We start from the raw sequence: 26,023 nt of genomic DNA on the forward strand, positions 1-26,023 counted from the left end.
AACAAATATGACTGTGTGACTTTAAAGGAATCACTTCTTTGCTGCTCTTCCAGTTGGGGGTGAAGTTCACAGACACAGAACATAGTGTGTGTCCTACTTGCAGCTTGGCTGTAGAGAGCAATGATAAGTGACAGTTCAGGTGAACCTCTCTCTGGACTGATGGGCAGCTGTCATCTTGGCAATAAGATTGTTAGAAGGTGTAAGGTAAATGATGCTGGGCACCTACCTCAGACCTGAGTGAGTCACAAACATCTTCTCTCCCTTCTCAAGCTCACTGAATGCTTTCATTTGAATGGACAAGAGTCGCTGTGAAAAGCATCATGAAAGTGGTCAGCCTCTACTGAGAATTTACTATAAACCAGCCACTGGTCTGTGTACTTCACAGGCATCGGCTCTTTGCTCTCCACAGTTAGATGATGGTAGAACTGTTACTGCCTCCACTTTGCCCAGTGAACACATTTGCACAGCTGCTGCTTTGGGGATCCCCTACAGGGATCACATATTAGATATCTTGCATATTTATGGTACGATTCATAACAGGGGCAAAATTACAGATATGAAGTAGGAATGAGATTATTTTATGCGTGGGGGTCACCCCAACATGATGAGCTGTATTAAAGGATCGCAGCATTAGGAAGGTTGAGAACCACTGGTTTAGAGGCAGATGAGTCTAGATCTTAGGTCACCTAACATTCTGCCTTACTGCCCCTCTGGTGCCATGGCAGGCTCACAGGTACCAAGAAACAAGAACGCAGACCCCGGTGTGTTAAGGGCCTCAGCAGATCTTTGTGGTTTAGGCCTTCTTGGTGCCACCATCCTTTCCAGAGAGAGCTTCCTATTTTGATGGGTGAGTCATCGGGTTATTCTTTGTGATCTTCAGCTCAGTTTCCTCTCTGAAGGGAAGCATATTCTCGCTCAGCATGAGCGAGAACATACCTTACTGGCCATCTCTACTGTTCTGATGCTGATTCCCTGAGCTCAAATAATCCTTACTCTGTTAGCAACGTCTCCTTCCTAGACCTGAAAAACAAAACAAAACAAAACAAAACAAAACACCAGTAATTTCCATTTTATCAAAGATAAGATCCCAAAGAACAGAGCCAATGTCTGATTTATTCTCCATTTCTATGCCATCTGTCCAGAACATGGCAACCTGCTTGTAAATGCTGGAAGAAAGAGTAAGGGCTAGCCAGAAGCAGCAGGCTCCCTCTAATTCCTTCAGGAAATGCTCCCTGAGAAGCCAGTGTCTAGAAGGAACATGAGGCTCTGCCTGGAGTAGAGACACATCCATGTTGGAAGACTGGCAGATTCCTTGCCCAACTTTTTGTTTTTCGTTAATTAATACGCATTTAGTGAATGTTTTCTCTTCTTACACATGTACAGTGTGTAGAGGCATGGGCGTGAAAAACAACTGAGACTACAAAGCCCTGGCTTCCAGCTTGACTTTCCCCCTTAACAGTTACAGACTTAGACACATTTTCAGCATCTGCTTCCTCAACTGCTAAATGAGGGCTTGATGCTGGTTAGCAGCAAAGGATTAAAGGGGATCCCAGGTGTGAAGTGCTCTCTTGATGTCCACCTGTCAACCCTTATCTGTCAGCATTTGCTTGGCAACTGAAACAAAGGAAAACTGTTGACCTCCAAGAACCATGCTTCCATGGGAAGGGAACAATTAGGATTTGGAGTACAAATAAAATGGCCAGAGCAGCTTAGATGGAGCTTGAAATGGCAGCACAAGAAATCGAGGGTGTTTTTCTTTCTTGGGGGTGAGATTAAGAGGATTTAGACAGGCAGATATGTCAGGGAAAGACATCCCCAAAAGTAGAAAGAGCCCAACTGGCCAACTAATATGAAGGGATAGACTGAGACAGCCCAGGGAAAATCATGGGGTGTGTTTTGATAACCAGGCAGGGCATTGGAGTTCTGTTCTACGTAGTCCAGGATGATTTTGTGGATTTTCCTGCATGATTCACTGCTTGTACTTTTTGTTAGCAACTGTGAGTGGTCTGTATTCTCCCCTCTTGGATGTTTTAAAGACTGACTTTTATGTTTTATTCGTATGTGCCTGTATAAGTGAATGCCGCTGCCAGTAAAGTGTCTGATCCCTCAGAGCTGGAGTTGCACGTGCTTGTAAGCTGCCAGACCTCGTTCTGGGAATCAAACTCACGTTTTCTAGAAGACTAGTGAGCCCTCTTAGCCACTGTGCTATTTCTCCATCTCACACTTCTTAGGTTTTAAGCAATACATAGTTTTTCCTCGCTTAGAAAACTTGATTGCCTCCCAATGCGCATTTACATCCATTGTGTGGCTTTGTTGATGATGTAATCTGACTAAGAAGGTTGGGCTCTCTGGTAGAGATGAGGCCAATGTACCAATGAAGAAAAAGCCCGTGGGGAGTTAAAATAACTTGTCTGTGGCCACAGCTGTCACATGGCTCATCTAAGATGTGAACTTCGTTGTTTCTGATTTCAAAGGTCTCTTCTGGAGTGGGGCTCAGTGGGTACAGACACTCTAAAGGACCAGATGCCACACAGCCTGAGCAGAGAGTGGAGACATTTGGACAGCAGGCCCTCCAGCTCTGAACTGTAGTCTTTAAGTGCTATGAAAATGAAATCAGCTGTAGATATTTTCATGCTCTATTCGCTTAACCGATTGGTTACCTTTCTTCTGGCTTCATCCCAGGGTTTTTAAAGGACATCAAAAGAAATTGTTATTGACCAGACTCTGGGGTTGGTTATAATGGGCATTCCATCTCTCAGATTTTGCTATCCTCCATGGAAGAGCTGGACTTTTAATCTGAACCTTGGAGAATCAAAAGCCCAGTTTGCTTTATTTAGCTTTCAGGACATTGGATATGTTTATGAAGAGCTCAAAGTTTCACTAGGGCAAAACTATGCCATTTAAAGAAGTTACTGCTTTCTATTCCAAACCTGCCCTCATATCCCCCCAAAAGAACATTCTTATTTATTTCTTCCCATGGCAAATATAGGAAAGGGCATTTTGATTAAGAACCAGTTTTTGAAGCAAGGGGTGGAGGAACATGCCTTTAATCCCTGCACTTGAAATGTGAAGGCAGGTAGATCTCTGTGAGTTCAAGGCTAGCCTGGTCACAGAGAGGGGTTCAGGACAGCCAGAGCTACACAGAGAAGCACTGTCTAGAAAATGAAAACAAGCAAACAAACAAGGATCATTTTTTAGCGTACTCCAGAGGAAATTTACTTAAATGTAAATTATTTATGTTAAGGAAATTGAAAATACTTATCCAACAATTTCTGTTGGGTCTGTGAGGTCCAGTTTAGGAGAAGCTCTGTGTCTGTGTTCTACGCTGTCTAATAAAGCTTGCACATTTGACCTTGTGACCAGTAAGTGATGAGTCATTTTCGTAAGCGACTTCAGTTAAAAATCATGTCTTTCTGTGAAATGCTCTTTATATAGAGCATTTCTGTAGCTCTAATATTTGTTCACAATCCTGCCTTCTAGCCACCCTTTCTTCCTTATCCACATATATACATACTTACCCACACATACATACACATACAGACACACACAGATTCATAAGTTCACAATTGATTAGCTATGTCTTGCCAACTATGTCTTGTACTGGATTCCAAGTCCACAACTCAGCCATGACATTTGAATGTTTTCTTTTGATAGGCCTGATGGAAGGCCTCTTATGTCCCTCTGACCAGTCTTTTTACTCAGGCTTATGTAAGTGAGCTCTTCAGATCCCTTGGACTTTAGTTTCCTCATCTAAAAAATGGAAACAACAATAAGACCAAATGGAATGATGGAATGATAGAAAATAGAAAACTTAGCCCAGTCCTTGATATGTGCTCTAGATATGCTTGGTAATATGTCAACAGTGTGCTTTTGTCTAGATTAAAAGAGTGGTCTGATGACATGAGAAGCTATAAATAAACTTTTGATATTAGTTCAGGTCTAAACATTCAATAATTTCTAAAAATCATCCTTATGTTTATTGTACATAGGATAACCTCCCAGTTAAGCAAGGTCTTAAAAAAGGCCTACAGAAGGCTGGAGAGATGTGCTAGCATTTAAGAGTCCTCCCTGTCTTCCCAAGGACCTGAGATCAGGTGCTACACTATTGCTTAGAATTCCGGCTCCAGGGTTTACAATGACCTCTTCTGGCTTCCCAGGGCCCTGGCACCCCTGTGGCATATACTTAACTGAGCACATGCATATAAATAAATATAATCTTAAAAATAAAGGGCATACACACACACACACACACACACACACACAATGTAAACAAGCATCCCAGTTAACAAAAATTAGAAAAGGCAGGGCCATTTATTCAAAGGTTTTGGCTGGCTGTCCTGTCTTTCACAGACTGGCTGGTTGAGGCTTGACCCTTATCTCTCCTGATCCTCAGTTTTCACAACTGTTTGGGAGGCATTATCGCGTCTCGAATCTGAGGGGGAGTGACGTGCCTTGCCCTAGTTCTCACCGCTCAGCTCAGTATGTGGTCAGGCTTGCAGAAATGTTCCAGAGCCCAAGATCACAGGGCCAACCCCCTCCCCCCCAAGGAAGAGCCAGAAACCAATTACCTACTGCTTGGGACAAACTTCAACCACCAGGCCCCCTCCCAAAGGTCAAATCTATGCTGAGGGACACTAAGGCAATAGCCTTCTGTGGCGCTGGGTAACTCTGATCTAAATCTTGGCTCTGCTGCTTTCTAGGCTGAGTGACCTGAGACAGGCAACATTTTTTTTCCCCAGTTTTGGTGACCAGTCTGTAAGAAGAAACAGTGGGTCTTTACTATGATTCCAGTGGAGATGGCACTGACTATGTGTGTGCGTGGGTTGGGGGTCGGGGACGGGGGATGTGGAACATGGAGTATTGGTGATGCTGGCCTAAACATGTAAGTCTGCTTGTGGTCTTGATGGCCCCAAGGCTGTTAGAAACTGGCTCAGAAAGGGGGTTTGAATGTTGAAGGAGAATGTCCAAAGAGGGAACCCCAAGCTAAAGAGAAAGGAGGGTAGATGGAAGCAAAGTGAGCCTATGAATGCCCAGCCCTTTGGACCTGGTAAGGGTCCATGGGATGCTGGAAAGAATGAAGCTGGAGTGAAAGAGCAGAGTTCAACACTTGCTATTGTTGATTTAGCTGTATAGTAACTGGGTCCTTCTACTGAGCCTCAGTTTATCAGCTGAGAAAGAAACTGCATCAAGAATATGATCTCTAGGTTTCCTGTCATTCTTAAAATTCTATCCGGAGTTCCAGGGAGTGCAGGCAAAGGAAGGTGAAGCTGTGGGTGTGTCTATTTTAGCTCATCAGTGTTAACTGACCTGAAATACTGCCTACTTTATAAACAGCCTTGTCCTGAGGTTTATGTATATCTTTTGGAAATAAAGGTCATTGTTCACCCTGATTCCATCCTTTGTATTGCAACAAACTGGAAAAACATGCCTAAAGCAGTCAAGAGTTGGATCTGTCATCCACTCAGAGCCATCGTGTGATACAATAAGGAAGCAAGTTAGATCCTCAAGTGATCAAAATAAACCAGCAGGGGAAGTGTCTTTCTGACAGCAGGAATCCCATCCAAGAGAAGTAGAATAAGGAGAAAGAAGAGGCAGAGGGGAAAGGGTAGAGAAGAGAGAAGGAATTGCTGAGCAACAATTCACATTTTCCAAAGCTCCCCAGCCAAAGGCTGCCCTGTTCTGATTCTCATCCATCTTCTCATTACTAAACTATCCCAGAAGAGAAAATAAGTCTTGGGGCCCAGAGTGATTGACAAGGCCACATGGAACTGACTCCATGTCAGGTTCCTGCTGCTCCTAACATACTCCTTTGCTGTATGTACTGATGTGGGTTTGGGCTGAGGTGGGGTGGTCTTCACCAGTGTCTAGGAACACTTTCAGGATAAGACCTGCATAACATCCAGGCTGAATCACCCGGCTCTAAACCTGAGGTTCAACATTTTATACACATCAAGATGCTCAGTGGATCAATGAACAAAACCTCCAAGAGTAGCTCCTATCATGAAATTAGACTCCTTCATCCCCCTAGCTTTCTTTTCCAGTGAGGATATTTGGGTGAGACCGTCTTCCAGATTGAACAACTAATCTTTCCAGGAATCAGTTAAGGCCCTGGATAATGGTTTTTAGTCACTTTCTGAACAGTCTGTACAAGGTCTTGTCTACTTCGAGAGACTAACACTGATTATTTTCCAACATGGGGTGGGTTAGGTAGGAATTGTTTGTGACTCATTTTGCAAAAGAGGCAACTTGGCCTGCGGAAGTTTGTAGCCTCAGCCAGTGGGAAGCAGTTGAGTGCAGATTTGAATCCGCAGCTGAGACTCTCAACCATGTTCCCAGGCCTCACACTCTGTGCACCTCTCTGACACCTAAAGACACTTGAGTCCAGCTAAGTACGAACACAACCTGCCTCAGTTCAAGCCAGCGGATAATGGTAACAGCCATAACACAAGATAACATACACGGTGGCTAACAGTGACGTTGCACGTATACCTGGACAAATTGTTTACTCAGACAGAAGATGATAGCTACCTGGACTTGACAGGCTGATGGAGCAGATGCCACAGAAGAGTGATAGGACAGGACTTCTGCGTCCTGAGGTCTATGAGTTGTCCATTTGACCAATGGATCCCTCGCCGGTATCCTGGAATTTGCCATGCTTAGAAACACAGCAAGTTCAAGAGCACACGAGACTATCTCTAAAAGAATAGGACTAGAGAACTTACTCAATGCTTAAGGGTACTTGCTGCTCTTCTTGGGGACCTGAGTTCAGCACTGAGCGTGTTTAGGCTGCTCATAAGCACCTATCATTACAGCTGCCAAGGACTCAATACTTTTTTCTTAGGCACTGCTCTCTCTCTCTCTCACTCTTGCAAGTCGACACACACCATAAGCAAAAATAAAAATAAATATTTTAAACAGACAAAAAGAATATTCAGAAGGAGCTACTTGTTTTCATAGGTTTACTTGATGTTTTTGTGTGTCAAATTTTGACCATTAAAAAAAAACCAAACTTGTACTTGACAAAAATGAATTGACTGAGGGGTAGTCACTGACTTTTATATCAAAGAAAAGAATTATATTTCCCATTTTGAATTATTTGACGAGTCAGCATTCATACATAATCTTATTGGAGTAAAATAATTCAATATGGTTAAAATTTTTGTCAATTACAAAGTATAGAATTTTAAATTTAAATTTTTCATAATTTCATGTTATATACACATAGTGCACTTTCATCAATATTACTGGTGAGTATTCCATCTTATCTTCTTACCTCGACCACTAATCCCTTTCTTCACGAGCCCCTGTTCTACTTCTGTGTCCTTTTGGTGTGTGCCCCATTTCCTTAAACTAGGGTTGCTTGTATGAACCTGAGTGGGGAGTTATTTACCTGAGTAAAGGACGCTTTATCAGTGGCCACACCATTGAAGGATATGTCTCTCTCTCCCACCGCAGTGACTAACTGCCTGTAGCTCATCAGGGGGAGGCATCCCCCATCCTTGATGGAATGCTGATGGGCCCATCCTGTGCAGGTAGCCACGGCTGCCATCTTGAAGACAGCATTCTGCAGTTCCTACATCCTTTCTGCTCCTTCAATCAGGATATTGCCTGAACTTTGGAGAGGGCACTATGGATGTCCCACTGAGGGAACACCCAGTTGTCCCTCATTCTATATGAACCACATCTGGGTCTCTCCATGACCTGCTGCCTACTGTAAACAGAAGGTTCTCTGACCAAGGCTGAGGGCATTAACCATGCCTGAGTGTTGTCTGTCGTCTTCATTCGATAGTTTTTACTTATTGTTACTTATTATATGTGTGAATGATGTGTTTACTTGAGCTTGTACCTGCTATGGAATGCATGTGGAGGTCAGAGGAGAACTTTATGGTGCCAGCCCTCCCTTTCTCCCTTTATGTGGGCTGCTGGAATAGAACTCGGGTTGTTGGGCTTGCTCTGTAAGCACTTTATCTGCTAAGCCATCTATTTTGCCCCAGACTTTTTAATGAGCAAAAATCTGACACCAAAAGAAGCCAACTCATGGAAAAAAAATTATCTCACTCTAAATATCCTTTTGTCTGTTGTCATTCTTGTTGTTTTTTGGTTTTGCTTTTTGAATTACTAGAACCCTAGGTTGCATCAAACTTCTGCAAAGTCAAGAATGACCTTGAACTCCTGATCCTACTGCCTCTGTCCAGAGATCTTGGGAGTCTAGGCATTTACCACTATCTCAACCGAACACTCTTTCATTAAGTATTTACTGAGTGTGTATATTCCATATGTATTTCTAAGCAGTAGAAATATGGTATTAGATAAATAAGGTGGATGCATTCTCTAGTATCACAGAGTTCATATTTAGTGGAGGGAGAACAGAAGAAAGACACAAATGGAAGGCACAGCAGGCTTTGTTGAGGTCTGTTTTAAGACTGTATCAGTAGAAGCACTAAGGCTACAGGGCCAAGCATGTGCAGTTTAGTGGCGGTCATGCTTGAGTTGAAGGGAGGAGTGGGCCTGTGGCGATCGGAAGGAAGAGCGTTCCAGACATCATTTGAAATGGTCTCATTGTGCGGGCTTAACTGAGCATCCTCTGAAAAGCAAGGAGGCCAGAGTAGCTGGAGCAGAATGTGAAATGAAGTCCACATGTCAGCAGGGGAACCTCCCGGGCCTGCCGGTTCTAACTCTGGAAGAGATGGGGAGCCACAGGCTCTGATTAGAAGTGCCTAAGTCAAGGATCCGACTTAGGCTCAACCTGATCAGTCCAGCTGTTGTGGGAGAGCAGACCCAAGGGCAAAAGGGTGTGGCCAGAAGAGCAAGTTACTCATAGGTTGGGCCAGAAGTTTAGAAGCCAAGCAAACAAGAGTCTGTGTAGTTGGGTCCAAGTAAAGGAAAATGTCTGGCTCAGCTGAGGCTTCATGTGTCAGATTTGACGTACAGAGGATGTGTTCAGGAAAATTTAAAGTCAGCTCACAGTGACATGCTTGCTCCACCTGTTTCTAGAGCAGGTACAAATAGCACATCTGAGTGGTAAAATCTGCTCCCAGCTGTTTCACACAGCTGACCCTTTTTTTGTCGCAAGCCTCAGTCCTTTACCTAGACCCTTCTTCACCCCTGGAAACCAAGTCAGAACCCAAGTCTAGACTCGAGGGCACAGCTGGATGCGAAGAGTAACTTCTCCTGTTGGATGCCGCTGAAGGGCCGCAACAAGCAGTTGTCTTTCAAGAGGGCTTACTGAGGAGATTTTAAATTACCCCGGGCCAAACTGATGATGAACGCCTCAGGTGAGAGTCGCACCAAATACTCCATCTAATCAATCCGTGCTGCACATGTGGCCTGAAATGGCGCACTGCACTCCACACGGACGGTGCTATAGGGCAACAATTTTTTTTGTTAAATTAACAAACAAAACAAAATAACAACAAAACCACCCAACTCTTCTGTTCTCACTGAAAGCAGCGGCTCCAGGGGGCTTGGGTGGGGATGGGGGTGGGGGTGGGACTCACTACTTTACCAGGAGCTAGGAGACAATGAAAGCCTAGTGGAAGACATCGACAGTCCTTTGCCTAAGGAGTGCTAATTGGAGGAAAGGTCTGTTTGCGTTAGGGGAAAGTTGACATCACGGGTGTTCCTTTAGAGGAATACCGTTTTGGTATCTTCTTGTCCTTTCAGTAATTCCGAATGAGCGGGCGAAGCGGTGCTTGGGAAAGCACTTAGAGGGATCTCTAATTAATCCACCACAATGCTTCACAATGAGCAGATCAAGGGCCTCTTTGTAAATGGGGGGATCAGAGGCTTAGAAAACATTTGATTCTCCTAAACGCTGGAAACATTTTTGTCATAGTTTCACAACGTTACTGTGTCTTGGGTTTTTTTTGGGGGGGGGAGGGGAAGGGCAACCTGGAAGTGCTCTGGGGGATCATGCTTCTGCAAGGCTGGAATCTCAAATCCAAAGGAAAAGTGGCATTTCTTCTGTCTGAGATGTGGCTTTGCTGCACCCCTCCCCCTCATTTCCCATGGTGCTGGGGATTGAACCCGAGGCCTTGAGCGCAAAGCAAGAGCCCTGCCATTGAGCTAGACCCTCGGTCTTGTTCATATTCATTTCTATGAGCCAAAATGTTCTTTCTCTTTGAAAGATGAACTCAGATGTTCCCATTTGTAATGATGCTCCCTGCCTCTAACATCTATCAAATGGGCCCTCCTCCTGCCTTAGAGTAATGTAGTCATTCTTTTCTTGCAGCTTGAAATGCATATACCTGATGTGTTCTGTCCTTGACTGGGCTTCTTGAGGTTGAGGTCATGCTTAACCCACCTGCTTACTCTGCCCCGTGACTTAACAGGGTTTTTGCTTGGGGATAGCCCAGTGTTCTAATTGTTAGTCCTTGGGGACTCTTAGAACCACACTGTACAGCTCTGGAAAGCCAGGCCTGCCCCTGTCAGCTAACACTTCATTCAGACTGGAGAAGGAGCCATGTTGTCTGTCTGTCGCACAGCTGGATGGAGGACAGGCACTGTGACTGTGAAATAAGAAAGTTCCTGTAAAGTTCTCATGATAATTATCTCGGAGTAAGATATGTAAGCATAAAACAGAACAGAAAGCAGGTGAGGGAAGTGGCAGAAAATACTGCCAGTCATCTAGGGGAACCGAATTTGATTCTAAGCTTCTTGGAAACTAAGCAGAAAAAGAGAACAGGTTGGGTCACTGAATTTCTCTTTCTAAAGAGACAAAACTTGTGGAGTCATTTGCTGCAGAAACCAACTTACCATGATTATTAAAATGAAAATATCATTTCCCTTCAGTTGGAGTTTAGGCATGATCACAACTTTCATAGTGAGAATGGGGGAGGGGGAGGAGGAAGGTTGAAAAGGAGAGGGAGAGGAGAGGAGAGGAGAGAGAAGAGAGAGAGAGAGAGAGAGAGAGAGAGAGAGAGAGAGAGAGAGCATGCAAGGGAACCATGAGCAACTAGAGAGCAAGCTACCAACCCCTCCAAGGTGTCCTGCACAGACTCTCTGTACCGCCTGGGCCCCTCTTAGGTCTTGGAATCCACTGTTACCCTCTATCATAAATGCTTTTTGAAGGATAATCGTATCTATCTCTGCCTCAGAGCTTATCCACTAGTCATTCTTAATCATCTGAAACATTTGACCTTGACTAAACCTTTTGCATAAATTTGCATAAAATTTTACTTGTTTTCTTCCTGATCTTGAACTGTACTTTCTTGATTTCCTTTAGGAGTAGTTGGGCTCCTTTCTTCTTTTAAATATTGATATCCTTCTGGCTTTTTTTTTTCTGGGTTCCTCCCTTTCTCCTTTCTTCCTTCCCTCCCTACCTCCCTCCTTCCTTCCCTTTCCTCTTTTCCTTCTTTCCTTTTTTTTTTTTTTTAAAAAAAACTCTTCCTTTTCTCTCCCCTTCTAGGAAATGCCATCTACTCTTATGATTTTAATTTATTCTCTAGATTTTAATAATTCCCAGTTTTATCTTCATGCTAAAATACTAACTTGAGTTTACTCTTCAGATTTTTAAATTTCAATAATTTATTTATATGAGTGTTTGTCTGTGTGGGCAAATACTTGCACACTTGTAAGCCTGTGGAGGCTTACATCCCCTGGGTCTGCAGACAGATGTCAGTTGCCATGTGAGTGCTGGGAACTGAACCCAGGTCCTCTAGAAAAGCAGACAGCGCTCTTAACCTCTGAGACAGCTCTCTAGCCCCTCTCTATATGTTTATTCAACAAATATGAACTGAGCACATACTATGTCCTGGGCACGAGTCAGTCATTTTGAACATGGCAGCAAACAAAACACACATGGTCTCTGCTCTCATGGTGCTAGTCAAATATGCCTTCCTTGATTTTTCAGGAGTGTGCATCTTCTGTGGCACTGTGAGCCACATGGCACTGTTTCTTGAGTATTGTGGTCACTTTAAGTGAGTCAAAAATCAAGATCAACGATTTGTTTCTATAGATTCTGTTGACTGATATTTCAGAACTACAAGATACAATTTCCCTAGTAGCACTACTTAACTCTGTACTTATGAAGCACATAAAAGAAGTGTTATGGCTGTGTTCCAATAAAACTTTATTTATGTCCAGCCAGATTTGGCCATTGGCCACAGTATGCAGAGCTGCATAGCAAGAATTAGATAGTGTTGTTTACCTTTGTGTCTGCAGTGTAAACACAGTATTGGACATTAAGACATGTCAATAGAGGTTTGTTGGATATATAAGTGAAGGATAAACAAACAAATTAGGGTTGACTTGCTTTCTGTTTTTCCTTTGTTCCATATGTCCTCAGTCACAGGGTGCTCCGCATTTGCTTTTTATGCTCAGTAGCTGCACCTTCCATTCCTGCTGTTAGTTTTCCACCTGCATTGTTCATACAGACAGTTCATTAAGTAAATATATCATCATTTGGGTTTCTTTGTTAACTGTAGCTGAGTTTTAAGCCCTTTGACCCTACCTCTAGTCATTTCCTACAGCAATCATGTTTGTTTCCTTTCTAGGCATGACTGCTAGGTTTTGTGTTATCCATCGCTTACTATAGACTTTGGCAATTTTGTTTGTGTACATGTAGAGGTATAGCATGCCTCAGAGATATTGTGGGTTAGCTTTATGACCACTACAATAAAGCAAATACTACATTAAAATGAGTCAACTTACACACATCATTACATATGTATGCATACATATACTAAATACACATTTATACACATACATACATGGTACATACATGGGGATGGCAGGTTCATGTAGCCTAGGCTAACAACAAACTCACCATGGAGCTGAAACTGGCTTTATACATTCGCTCCTCTGGCCTGTATCCTGGGGTGATGGCATTGTAGGCGTGTACCACCATACCCAGTTTGTGTGATGCTGGGATCAGATGTAGGACCTTGTACATGTTCACCAAGTACTCTACAGCCTTAGTTTGGGTTTTACGCTGTAAAGAGATGGCAACTCTTATAAAGAAAAACATTTAATTGGCTTACAGTTTCAGAGGTTTAGTCCACTATCCTCATGGCCAGCCGGAAGCATGGCAGCATACAGACAGACATGGTGCTGGAGGACCTGAGAGTTCTACATCTTGATCCATGGGCAGCAGGAAGAGACAGTGAGCCACTGTGCCTGGCTTTAGCTTCTGGGATCTCAAAACCCTCCCCCACAGTGACACAGTTTCTCCAGCAAGGACACACTGACTCCAACAAGGCCACACCGCCCAATAAATGTCATTCCCTCCGAACCTATGGGGGCCAGTTCCTTTCAAACCAACCACATCTACCAACTACACTACAAAACCTGCTCCCACGCTGACATTTTGTTTTCCTAGTGGATGCTCTTTGTTCTTGATCCAATTTTGAGGGCTATTGACTGGTCAGCTTGGTGGTTGGTAATAGTTGAGACAACTGTGGCAATTACTACTAGAGAATATTGAGGTTATGGCATCAATGGACTCCTCCTTTCACGAAAGATTTCCCTGTACCAGGAGAAATTGTTTGATTACGCATCACTTCTTTTTTTGAGACAGGGTCTTATCGCATGGCCCTGACTGTTCTGGGATTCACTATGGAGGGCAGCTTGGCCTCAAGCTCTCCTTCTTGCTGAAATTAAAGGTGTAGATACTATGCCTGGGTGATTGAGAACATTTTCTTCACAATAGATCAGTCTTTCTTCTTGAAGAACTGCTTCCTCTTCTAAATTTGCATAATTTCTGGATTCTTTGTTTTCATTCAACAGTGTTCTTACCATCTTTGCCACAAGAAGCAACTTCAAGGAACTACTCTCTCTGCTCTTCCTTAAAAAGCAAGTCTTAACTTTGTGAATTTTATCGTGAGGTCCACCACTCAGCTGCCTCTTCAGACTCCCCACGGTACTCCTCTTGCCATTTCAGCTACAGCTGCTACATTTGTTCCTCCACTGAAGCCGCAAACCCTTCAACGTCTTTCACATACATTGGGGCCAGCTTCTTCGAAACTTCTGTGAAATCATAAGATCTCCCATGGATCACAAATGTCTCTCTAAATGGCATCTAAAAAGGTGAGTCCTTTCCAAAAAAGTCTCTGTGCCCATACCCATCAGATAAGTCATCTATCTATGTAGCTACGGTCTGCTATGTTCCTTAAGTAATAAAGACCTGAGTTTTAGAACTACTCCTTATATGACAGAATGGATATTGTGCATGGGGAAAAAAGGCATTCATCTCATTGTGAGTCTCCACCTCAGCTCTTGGGTAACTAGATGCTTTGTCAATGAGCAACAATATTTGAGATCAGTAAATCTACTTTTTGGAGTCATAGTAACAACAGTGGGTCTACTCCCCCAGCAAACCACATTATAAGTAGATTACCATATCACCCAGGCTTTGTCCTGTTTCCAGAAGATTTAAAACAATCTTTAAGGGCTCTAGGCTTTTTCAGTGCGCTTGGCCTTGAACTTTGAATTAGCAGCAGCATTGTCCCCTGGAGAAAGTCAGTCTGACCTTTGAACATTTGAAGCCAGCTACTGAATTCTCTGTAGCTCTGAAAGCCCTAGATAGTTCTGCTTCCAAAACCAACGTGCTTAGTTGACAATGAAAATCTGTTGCTGTGTGTAACTCCTTCCACTGGCTTCCTTGGCTAGACCCAGGTCGCTTCTGTGGCTCGTGCAAGCAAAGCTTGCTGCTTCACATTGCCCTTCTTTGTTATAGAGAAGGCTTTCTGGCTTCGAGCCTTGTGAGCTGACCTCTGTTACATTTTCTGCTGTGGCTTCCTTATGTCTTTCAGCATTCACAGATTTGAAGAGAGCTTTGATTTAAAGGAGTGCCTTGTCACTCCCTTTTCCCTAAGATTCATGCCATCAATAAGGCCACTTGACTATGCCATCACTTCTGTGCTTGCTAGATTTGCACTTTCAAACTGTTTCCTTTGCATTTAGGTAGCTATTTTGTGTAAGAAACCTAGTTTTCAACCCATTTCAGCCTTTGGCACACTTTCCTCTTTAAACACAATCATTTCTAACTCTTGATTTAAATTGAGAAATGTGTAATTTTTTTTTCTTCTGCTTGGGAACATCTGGACCTCTGTGAGGCTATTAGTTGGCAGAATTTCAAAACTGCTGTGTCTCAGGTAAGAGGGAGACCCAGGAAGAAGGAAAGAAGTAGGGAGGCAATTGGTTGGTGGGGCAGTTAGAGCACACATAATACTCCTCAGCTGACTTAGTTGCTTTTAGAAATAACTCATGACATCCCAGAAATTTACAGTAGGAACATCAGAGACTACTTAGATAAGAGTGCCTTCACAAACACGACAATAATGGGGACGTGTGAGATACTGGCAACATTTTAAGAATGGGACACAGAGAGCTGAGCATGGTGGCACATGCTTTTCAACCCAGCACTCAGGAGGCAGAGGCAGGCAGATAGCTCTGTGAGTTTGAGACCAGCCTGCTCTACACAGTGAATTTCAGGACAGAGAGATCCTATATGAAAGAAAGGAAAGAAAGAAAGAAAGAAAGAAAGAAAGAAAGAAAGAAAGAAAGAAAGAAAGGGAAAAGAAAGAAAAGAAAGAAAAGAGACACAGATACACAGTGAGCCCATGCCATTGGGCAATTGGCATTGGTAGAGCAGTTTTTGTTTGTTTTGATGGCATAGAGCCCATGGTCTTTTGAGTGCTAGACAGTTAGTTTTGCACACAGTTATATTTCCTGACCATTAAAGACCTGCTTGATTTAGGACTGTAGAAACCTTTAAGCTGTAAAAGTGTGTTGTTTGCAGAAACACAATAAAATGGCATGCAGCCAAACCAGGTATGTCTGTGTGGATTCCTTTCCTCCATAAAAATTTAAAATATTTTCAAACACACAAACTTAAAAGCATTCTGGTACAGGTGGGATGTTAGGGGAAAACCTCAAATAAATCAATGTATAAATCATTTACTATTTAAAGTGGGAAGTTTCAGTGTCATTTGGGGCAAAGATAACTCAGATAAGGCAACGAGATCAAATGTCAATAAATAGTTAGAATACATTGTTCTAAGTCTTCTTTGAGGAGGTGATCAGAAAAGTGCTCCTAGGACTTTCATAAAAGGTACAATTTAGTCTTCAGCTGAAGTGATTAAAGAAGACTCTAAGGCAGAAGAATTTGACCTGGAAGTTATTGACCTGGAAGTTAGAAGGTAAGTATGTAGAGTGCAGCTATGGCTCCAAAAGGCCCTGAGACAGAGGACTGTACAGGCACACCCACGAGTTACTAGAAAGCAAGTTCTGAGAGAGCCATGTCTAGGGAATGGCTGATAAATGTGAAAGCAAGTCTCTTCCAGAAGGTACTAAGTCCGCTCTGGTGGAGAATGCAATTGGACACCATGCTCATCGACTGCAATCTAGTCCTTGCCCTTAGAGTAGAAACCCGGATCCTTTAAAGCAATTAGCACCATCTGGAAATGTGTGAAAAAAAAATCACCAGCCTCCAAAAACAGGTATATTAAATTCAATGGTGGAAAGGCAAGTGTCCTTACTGGCACCACCTGTATAAGGTGGCGTATTTACAAGCGTAAATAGCATTTACAATGAGAAGAGACAAGGAGAGGTCACAGTTCCCTCTGGAAAATTCTTCCTTATGTATAAATCCACGATGATGATGATGGTCCATTTGCCCTTACTGGTCTTGGTCATGTTACTTCATTGCTAAAGGATCATCTTTCTTTCCCAAGGGCTAGCAGGAAGAACTCTGATTCTGGGCATATTAAATGTTGGGTTGAAATGGGAAGGTATCCTCTGCCAACAAAAATAAGTGTCTTTATTCCATTTCCTTATCTATTTTTTTTGTGCCCCATCATTTCTTTTTTAATTTTGTTTTTATTAATTATAGTTTATTCACTTTGTATCCCAGCTGTAGCCCCTCCACCATTCCCTCCCAATCCCACTCTCCTCCCTCTTCTTCTCCTATGCCCCTCCCCTAGACCAATGATAGGGAAGGTCCTCCTCCCCTTTCATTTGACCCTAGTCTATCAGGTCTCATCAGGACTGGCTACATTATCTTCCTCTGTGGACTGTTAAGGCTGCTCCCCCTCAGGTGGAGGTAATCAAAGAGCCAGCCCCTGAGTTCATGTCAGAGATGGCTTCTATTCCCATTACTAGGAAACCCTCTTAGACACTGAGCTGCCATGAGCTACACCTGTGCAGGGGTTCTAGGTTATCTCCATGCATGATCCTTGTTTGGAGTATCATACTAAAATCTGTGCACCTAAAGAAGCTAATCAGGAAGGAGGACCCTGGGTAAGATGCTCAATCTTCATTCAGAAAGGCAAATGGTACGGACTTTGGAAGAGGGAGAAAACGGGGAACAGGACAGGAGCCTATCACAGAAGACCTCTGAAAGACTCTACCCAAACAGGGTATCAAAACATGCTGAGACTCATAGCCAAACTTTGGCCAGAGTGCAAGGAATCTTAGCAAAGAAGGGTGAGATAGAAAGACCTGGAGGGAAAGGAGCTCCACAAGGAGAGCGACAGAACCAAAAACCTGGGCACAGGGTTCTTTTGTGAGTCTGATACTCCAAACACAGCCCCGTCACTTCTTACTGAAGACCAAGACTAGTCGGTTTTCCATTGCTGTGATAAAACACCATGACCAAGGCAACTTATTATATTTTTTTAAGTATTTAATTGAACGTGTGGTTTCAGAGGTCTAGAGTCCATGATGGTGGAGCAAAGGCATGGCGGCAGGAACAGCTGGGGCAGCAGCTGAGAGCTCATCTGTTGGTCTATAAACAGGAGGAAGAGTGAGAGAGTCTATCAAGAATGGTATGAGTCTCTTGAAACCTCAAAGCCTACCTCCAGAAACACGTCTCCTTCAAGAAGGTTACACTTCCTAATCTTTCCCAAACAGTTCCATCATTGGAAAACAAACATTCAAACATATGAGCCCATTGGTGCCATTCTCATTTGAAGTATCACACCTTCCAATTCACTGTATCTCAAGACTGATAGCAGAATCTACCCCTTGTAGTATAAATAATATTGATTTGGACCAGTGAGACACCACCTGTTAAGGAAGTCTCAACAGCCCGTCCTAAAGAAAGGGGTGGTTGCTATGGCTCAGACATGCTTCACCACCTAAGAGTTTCAGGTTTGGTCCTTAATGAGATAAGACAGAGGTGGTGAGATCTTTAAGGGGTAAGGAGGTCTTTAGGTATTTTGAGGTGTCACTTTTGAAGGAGTTAAGGTCTTACAGGACCCTGAGCTAGTTTTTATGAGAGTGGGTTAGTATAAAATCTCCCCTAAAGGCTGGAGAGATGAGGCAATGTTTCAGAGTGCTTGTTGCACTCTGATAACCCAAGTTTGGTTTCCAGCACACATATGTCACAGCCCACAACTGTATATACTTCCAGTTCCAGGGAAGCACCCTTTTCTGGCTGTTGCAGGCACCCAAACTCACATGCACATACATGTACACACACACGCACACACACACAACTAAAAATGAAATAGTTCTTAAAAAACTATACAAAAGTCTTGATCCTGATCTCTAAGTCACTGAGTTTCTAACCTGACCATCTCTCCTTCTCACCTGAACTCCTGCCATTCTGATACCACCTGTGGCAAAGCCTTGGCCAGAGCCAAGTGGACGTCACTGCTATGCCACTAAGCTGTTAGAACAGTGAGTTAAATAAACTTATTTATTTAACGAAGTTCTCTAGTCTTGGATATTTTTGTTATAACAACAGAAATGAGATTAATGCAGCAGATCTCATGAGATATGCCAAGGTACACTTTGAAGTGGCCTTGAATGTTTTCTCAACATGTTATATATCCATCGAGGATTGAACTTCTCCTTTGGACTTAGGTGTCAGGATGCCAGGGGCAAACCTGTCATGTAGTTCCTGAGGAACTGAAGGGAAACATGGTATGGCATCATAAAGAGAACACAAGGCAACAGCTAACAAGACTCTGAATCTCAGCTGTGTACACTCATTGCTATGGCCAATGACCAAAACCTGCCAAGCCACTTTTTCTCTGAGTCTTAGTCTTTCAGTTTATAAAATTAAAGACCTAATTGGACTACATTACTATTCTAGGATCCTTATAGGTTCTTATTTGTTGTTGTTCAGGGTTTTGCCATTGTAATTATATAAGTTTTGTTTTGTTTGTTTTTTAAAACTCACATTCTTTTTAAAAATAATTTACTTTTATTTGTATAAATTGGTGTTTTGCCTGCTTTACATATGTATGTATATTTGAAGGTATCAGGTCTATGTGAAGGTTACATATGTATGTCTATCTGAAGGTCTATTTGAAGAGAGTTGTGAGCTATCATTTGGGTGCTGGGAATTGAACCCAGGTTCTCTGGAAGAATATTCAGTGCTCTTAACTGCTGAGGCATCTCTCTAGCCTCTCATGAAGTTTTTTACTTGGATAGATGTAGTTACTAAGAGATAGGTACTTAAACATTTTTCTCCTCATTTAAAAAATTTATAAAAATATTTCTCATATTTCCCTTCCCTAAAGATTGCGATTTTTAAGCTGGGCGGTGGTAGTGCATGCCTTTAATCCCAGCACTTGGGAGGGAGAAGCAGGAAGACCTCTGTGAGCTCCAGGCCAGCCTGATCAACAGAGTGAGTTCCAAGCCAGCCAAGTCATAGAGAAACCCTGTCTTGAAAAGTGGGAAAAAAATTGTGACTTTAAAAATATAAAATTGATCTGCAGTACACAGAAAGCCTCGTGCAGGGCATGGCAGAACACAGAACACACAGATTATTGTTGAGCAAGACTGAGAATCAAACATAGTTAAAGTGATGTGATGCGGGACTAAAACCAAGACCTGAGGAGTTTGCTGAAAATGACACATTAAATGCCAAACAGGTCAGGCCTCTGCTTCTACATCCCCATGCCTTTCTTCCTTTGCCTTTAGAATGTTGAACCTTACAGATTAATTAAAATATGTCTATTTTCATCTAAAGATTCAGAATCAGGGTCCACCAATAGGAGCAGACACATAGCATTAGTCTGTCTGGGTCTGCGTTACCTCACTCAGTACGTTTTGTCCTGTGATCCACTCACCTGAAAGTTTTATGGTTTCATTTTTATTTATAGTTGAATAGAATCCCACTACAAGTGTTCTTCACTTTAATTATCTACTCATGGATTGATAGATACCTAGGCTTCCTCTGTTTCCCTGCTATTGTGAATACAGCTGCAAAGAACACGGGTGAGCAAGGATCTCTACAGTAAGGTATAGAGTCCTATGGGCAGATGCCACAGAGTTGGTATAGCTGGGTCTGGGGTGGCTGGGCCATATGTTAGAGTTACTTTTCTCTTCTTAAAAATTCTTGCTGGGTGCAGTGGCATACACCTGTAATCCCAGCGCTCAGGGAGGCAGAGGCAGGCAGATCTCTGTGAGTTCGAGGTCAGCCTGGTCTACAAAGCAAGTCCAGGATAGCCAAGACCCAAGACCTCACAAAGAAGAAAACAAAAACCCATAAAACAAAACAAAACAAAACAAAAAATCTCCACACTGATTTCTATTGTGCCTGCAACAGTTTGCAGTCCTACTGGTAGTACGTGAGTCCTCACAGAATTTGTTGTCAGTTATTTTCTTGAGTTTGACACTCTGGCTGGGATATGATAAAATCTCAAAGTAGTTTTAATTTACATTTTCCCAATTGCTAAAGACAGAAGCCAGTTAAAGTTTTTTTTCTTTTTCTTTTTTTTTTTAGCTATAGATATTTTTACTCTTTTGTTTTTTCAGACTTCTCTGTTTAATTCCATGAAATATTTTAAAATTAGGTTAGTAGCCTTTTGGTTTTGTGTGTGGGTTTTGAGTTCTCTGTATAGTCTGCATATTAATCCCCTCTCAGATATAGATAGAGCTGGCAAAGACTCTCTACACTCAGCTGGCATTTTAATTCTTATGGGGTCCCTTTTGCCTGCTGTTGGCCTTGATTTCTGAGAGAATGGAGTCTTCGTCAGAAAGTCCATTCTTGGGCCATATTTCTTCGGGTACATATTTGTGTATGTATGTGTACAATATATAACAATATATTTGATACAGTAATAATAATTATAGAAGAACCTGTCATAAATTTAAGGGACTGGAAGGAACAGAAGCATACTTGGAAAGGAGAGGAAGGTATGGCAATGATGTAATACATTGTACTTGTGTGTGAAATTCTCAAAAATAAATCAATTAAGTCTATTTTAAAGATTTATTTTTAAATCTCTCTCTCTCTCTCTCTCTCTCTCTCTCTGTGTGTGTGTGTGTGTGTGTGTGTGTGTGTGTGTGTTTGGGGGGTGTACTCAGCAATGGGGCACCTGTAGAATGGAGAAGATGTTGTTAGATCTCCTGCAGCTGGGTTTACAAGTGGCTGTGAGCTCCTGAGGTAGATGTTGGGAATCAAATTTCAGTCCTTTATAAGAGCAGTATGTGCTCTTAACCAGTGAGTCACCCTTGGAGCCCAGAACATTTCTCCTTTAATTAAAAAATGTCAGTGGATTTGTTCATAATAGCCAGAACCTGGAAACAACCCAGATGTCCCACAATGGAGGAATAGACACAGAAATTGTGGTAAATCTACACAATGGAATACTGCTCAGCTATTAAAACCAAGGAAATCATGAAATTTGCAGACAAATGGATGGAACTAGAAAAGATCATCTTGAGTGAGGTAACCCAGAAGCAGAAAGACACGCATGGTATATACTCATTTATATAAGTGGATATTAGCCGCATAATTTAGAATAAACATACTAAAATATACAGACCTCAAGAAGCTAAGCACTAAGGAGGATGCTTAAATCTCATTCAGAATGGCCAACAGGGTAGACACCAGAAGTGGTGGAAGGGATGAAACAGGATGGGAACCTACTATAGCAGGTCCTCTGAAATTCTCCATCCAAAAGGGGATGGAAGCTGATGCTGATACAGTAAAACTTTGGGCAGAGTGCAGGGAGTCCTATGGAAGAAGAGAGGGGTTAAGATAGAAGGACATGGAGTGGACAGCAGCCCCACAAGGAGACCAACACAGCTAAAAAGTCTGAGTCTGGGGGGTCCTGAAGAGACTGATGCACCAAGCAAGGACCATACACAGAGAGGACCTAGACAGTAATGCAGAATGGTTGCCTCTCTGACCAACAGTTTTTGTTAGGGCAATGCTCACTTTACAGGTGTTTGTGAAAGTCATTTATTACTTTTTTTTAATTAGTAGTAGTAGTAAAGGCAGTCCCCCTGACTTGCAAACACACAAATGGTTGGGAAATCTATTTATCTCCTTGTTTGTAATAAAAACTCAAGACTCAGTTCAAACATATGCTCCTCTGTTTTTCACTGGACACGTCTGTACTCTAATGTCATTTCTTCACTGATTCTTTCTTAACAATTATCTCAGACATTTCTCACAGTCCTATGTGTGCCAGCTCATCTCCTTTATTATAAGGTTGTAAGCACTGAAAGCTGGGAACACTGTTATTTTCATGTCCATAAATGATGCTCAGGTACATTTTGTTGGATATATAAAGAAAGTTCTTCATCTATATCTCAGTTGTAGCCTCAGTTATGAGACATTCAGTAGAGGCTTCTGTTTCATTCTATCTAAGGAAGCATGATGGATAAAGAATGATCCAGGCTCAAGGTATAGGCCAGTGATAGAGTTCTTGCCTAGCATGTCCAGTGTTCTGAGATTGAAAAAAATGGACAGATCTTTTGACAGTGGCTGCACCAAGTTTCTCACCTTACATCTCAGTGAAGGTAAAAGTCATATCATTTACCCATGGCCACTCATGGGTGGCTTGAGGACAGAGTGACCCTGCCAGGCTCAGGAGATGGGGGAAAGGGCAAGAAGACAACTTGTAAACTTTGGGTTGCCAGACTCAGCATGAGGGCATCCCTGGGCCAACTCCCTACCGACTTTGGCCAAGGTCCTGGATCTGTGCTGGCTAGCAAGGGTCAGTTAGCCATTGGGAGGGGAATGTGGCAAAGGTTAGACAAGACTGGGCCTGAAACTGCTTTGGCAAGATCTGGAAACAGTATTCTCTCTGCTCAGACACTTAGGGGAAGAGAGAAATAGCACAGGACACACTTCTTTATAATACCATAGTATTATTGGTATCAGGGTGGGAGAGACAGGGAGTCCTATAAACAGGAAGGAGAGGAAGGTATTGAATGAGGTATAAACAATATCACACAGAGACAGGAAGACTGAGCACAAGTCCTGGAGGGAGAAAAGAAAGGGAGGGAGGGACAGAGAGAGGAAGGGACAAAAGGAGGGGGGAGGAAAAGGGAAGAGAGGGGAGAAAGGAGAAGGGGAGGGAGGGAGGGCAGGTAGGCAGGCTAGAATGAGGAAAGCTGAAGTACCAGAGATCCAAAATGAGAATGGGGTGAGAGAAATGCTTGGAAAGATTAGAAGGAACTGAGACAAGACACAAGACTATTTCAAACATGCCTGAGCTACTCAGCTCAGGAGGCTCGCTTCTGTAAGCCTGGCATAAGGAAGATCTGGGCACAGAGGGAAATGTGCTGATTCCAGGGACATCAGAAGACAGAAACAGATCAATTAGCCTGGGTGGAGTGCTATTGCCAGTGATCCCTGCCTGGCTGAGGCAGGCCAGGCCAAGGACTCTGACATGACCATTGTACTGTTAAAGGGCCAGTGGCTGCAGAGCAGGCCCAGGCTTTTACCTTGCACTCACAGCCTTCTGCTGGCCTGGCCACTAGGTCTGTTCCAGGTTCGGCTGGGGATCCATTTAGACCCAGTCCCTTGGGGTTCAAACAGGCTTCAAGGACCCTCTAGGAGTTAGTACAACCCAGTACAACCAATCCATGGAATGATCCTGGGGCAGGCACATCTGTGGAAGGATATTCTCAAAGATCTTCAACCAGTAGAAATACATGTTATAGGGGAAAAAAGCTTCTTGTGCAAACAGGCCTTTGAAACAAAAGCTAGGCCAAAGCTGGGACTCATAATCCATACATCTGGTATTTCCTCCCCCACTTTTGAGCAGCATCTGTCTTGCATGGCCACTGAGACTGAGGCTGAGGATACAGACAAGAGCATACACATCTTCAGTGTCCTCTGGGAAGATCAATGGCAATGCAGTTCCATTTTCCCCTACTCCTTCACCCCTTCCCTTCTCCCCTTCCCCTAACCCCCCCTTAGCCCTCCATCCAACCTAGCAGAGTACTTTGTAGCTTAGAAGAGAGCATGGCTGGTTCTGCAGTGAGGCAAGCAAGGTGTGGAGAAATGGAGACATTTGAAGGCAGCTTTAAAGGCTGAGGAGGACCCACCAGGCAGACAATGTGCAGGAACCCAAGGTAAGAGGAGCAGAGGTGAGAGGTGTGAGTTCTCGTGGAAGCTGGCTAGCGACAGGCAGGCCAGGCCAGACAAGGCATATAGGTGAGGAAGAAATAAGGGTCAGGTAGAAACAGGCATCTATGAGGGCTGATGGCGAACATGTTAGAAGCAGCTTAAGGAAGCGCCGAAGTGATCTGCTCAGTGATCTGACATTTTCAAAGAATATTTGTGTAGGAATACGTTTGTATGAATGGACCAGTTTGGAAGAGCACCTGGAATTAGGCACAGGAAAGGCATTAAAGCAAGGCAAATGCTCTACCCCAGGAAAACCCTCGCCGATAGGTATCCTCACAGATGGCTCTCTCTTGCAGAGACCTTCTGCCCTAGGCCTGCTCAGGCATTTTCCTCTGCTTCCCTGTCAGACCACCTTAGCCAGGGCCACTTTCTCTCCGAGGGGGTCTCCTAAGCGCTGACCTTCTGGCTCATCTCCCTAGAGCGAGGTCATCAGATGATAAGAGCTACCAGCCAGTGTCACCTTATTTAAGGAAGCATTTACACGGCTCACCTTTGAGAAAGGGCAGGACACAGCAACAACTGCCCTTCCCCCACCTTTATAAACAAGAGATTAAACATTGCACTATTCTCCCTCTACTCTGTTAACATTTGTCAGTCAAGATATTTTTCTTGGAGCTGATGAAGCAGGACTGCAAGCTCAAGTCTAGCCTAGACTATACAAAGAGTGTCTCTCAAAACACCACCACCAACAAAGCGAAGGGGCATTTTTCTTAAGTTAAACACATTGTTTCCTGCATTACACTGACATCCCTACTCACAGTAAATACTAACATACACTTTTTTTCTTTCTAAGATCTATTTACTGATTTATTTTACATAGTGCGTGTGCCTTGAGTCTATGTGTTCCATATGCGTGCAGGTAATCCTGGAGGCCAATGAGGGGTACTGAATCCTTTGTAACTAGGGCTGCAGGTTGCTGTGAGCTGTCTGATGTGGGTTCTAGGACCCAAAACCTGGGTTCTCTTCAAGAGCAGTGAGGACTCTTAACTGCTGAGCTGTTTCTCCAGCCCCAACATCTGATTTTATTTTAAAATATTTTGCGAAAACGACTCCAATTCCATCTTATTTTGAAGTCTATCATTCTATAAGCTAGATATCTTGCCACTTGCTCTACTCTTGATAGACATTCATGATGATTTGACGTGTTTCATTGTACAAGCAAGAGTGTTTCAGACAGCCTCGTGCATGAATCCTTGCATATTTTTTTGCTATTATTCCTATAGCAAATAGGATTCCTAGGGTTAGATTGTTAAATCTAAGAAAACATGCATTCACAGTCTTATTAGGAACTGCACCATTCCTCTTCTGAAGATAATGGTCTGTATTCCAACTGGCAATCTGTTTGATTGCCTCTTCCTCATGCAGTCCCCCAGAAGTAGAACAGTGACAAGGACAGTGTGTGACACATACTGAATGTCAGGACCAAGAACTCCCGTCTGCGGCCACTGTGCCACCAGGTAATGCTCGTAAATTAGCAAGAGCTGTGCCTGGCACAGAGCGCAGGCTTGCCAGATACTTGCTGCATATTACCCAAGCTGAGAACCAGCCAAGCTTTCAGCAGCTGGCTTAGGGCGAAAGACAAGTTGGAAGGGAAAAAAAGAGAATTGGGAGGAGGCTCTAGATTGGTCTCCCTGTGCCGGAAGGTAAGACTTTGCCTCCATTCCTTGTGCACTCTGCCATCTTGAAAGCTCAGATGTAATG

At 43.1% G+C, this 26,023-nt stretch overlaps 1 long non-coding RNA gene across 1 annotated transcript in view; it reads left to right on the top strand.

Moving 5' to 3' along the window:
- LOC132648515 (uncharacterized) overlaps positions 1-14,018 on the top strand; it is a 44,709-nt gene extending 30,691 nt beyond the window's left edge. The window contains exon 3 of the long non-coding RNA XR_009586912.1: positions 13,726-14,018. This is a non-coding gene — a long non-coding RNA (uncharacterized LOC132648515). The remainder of the gene's footprint in view (positions 1-13,725) is intronic.
- The last annotated feature ends 12,005 nt before the right edge of the window (positions 14,019-26,023 follow it).

This window comes from Meriones unguiculatus, chromosome 17, assembly GCF_030254825.1.
Source record: "Meriones unguiculatus strain TT.TT164.6M chromosome 17, Bangor_MerUng_6.1, whole genome shotgun sequence".
In the NCBI taxonomy this organism is placed as follows: domain Eukaryota; kingdom Metazoa; phylum Chordata; class Mammalia; order Rodentia; family Muridae; genus Meriones; species Meriones unguiculatus.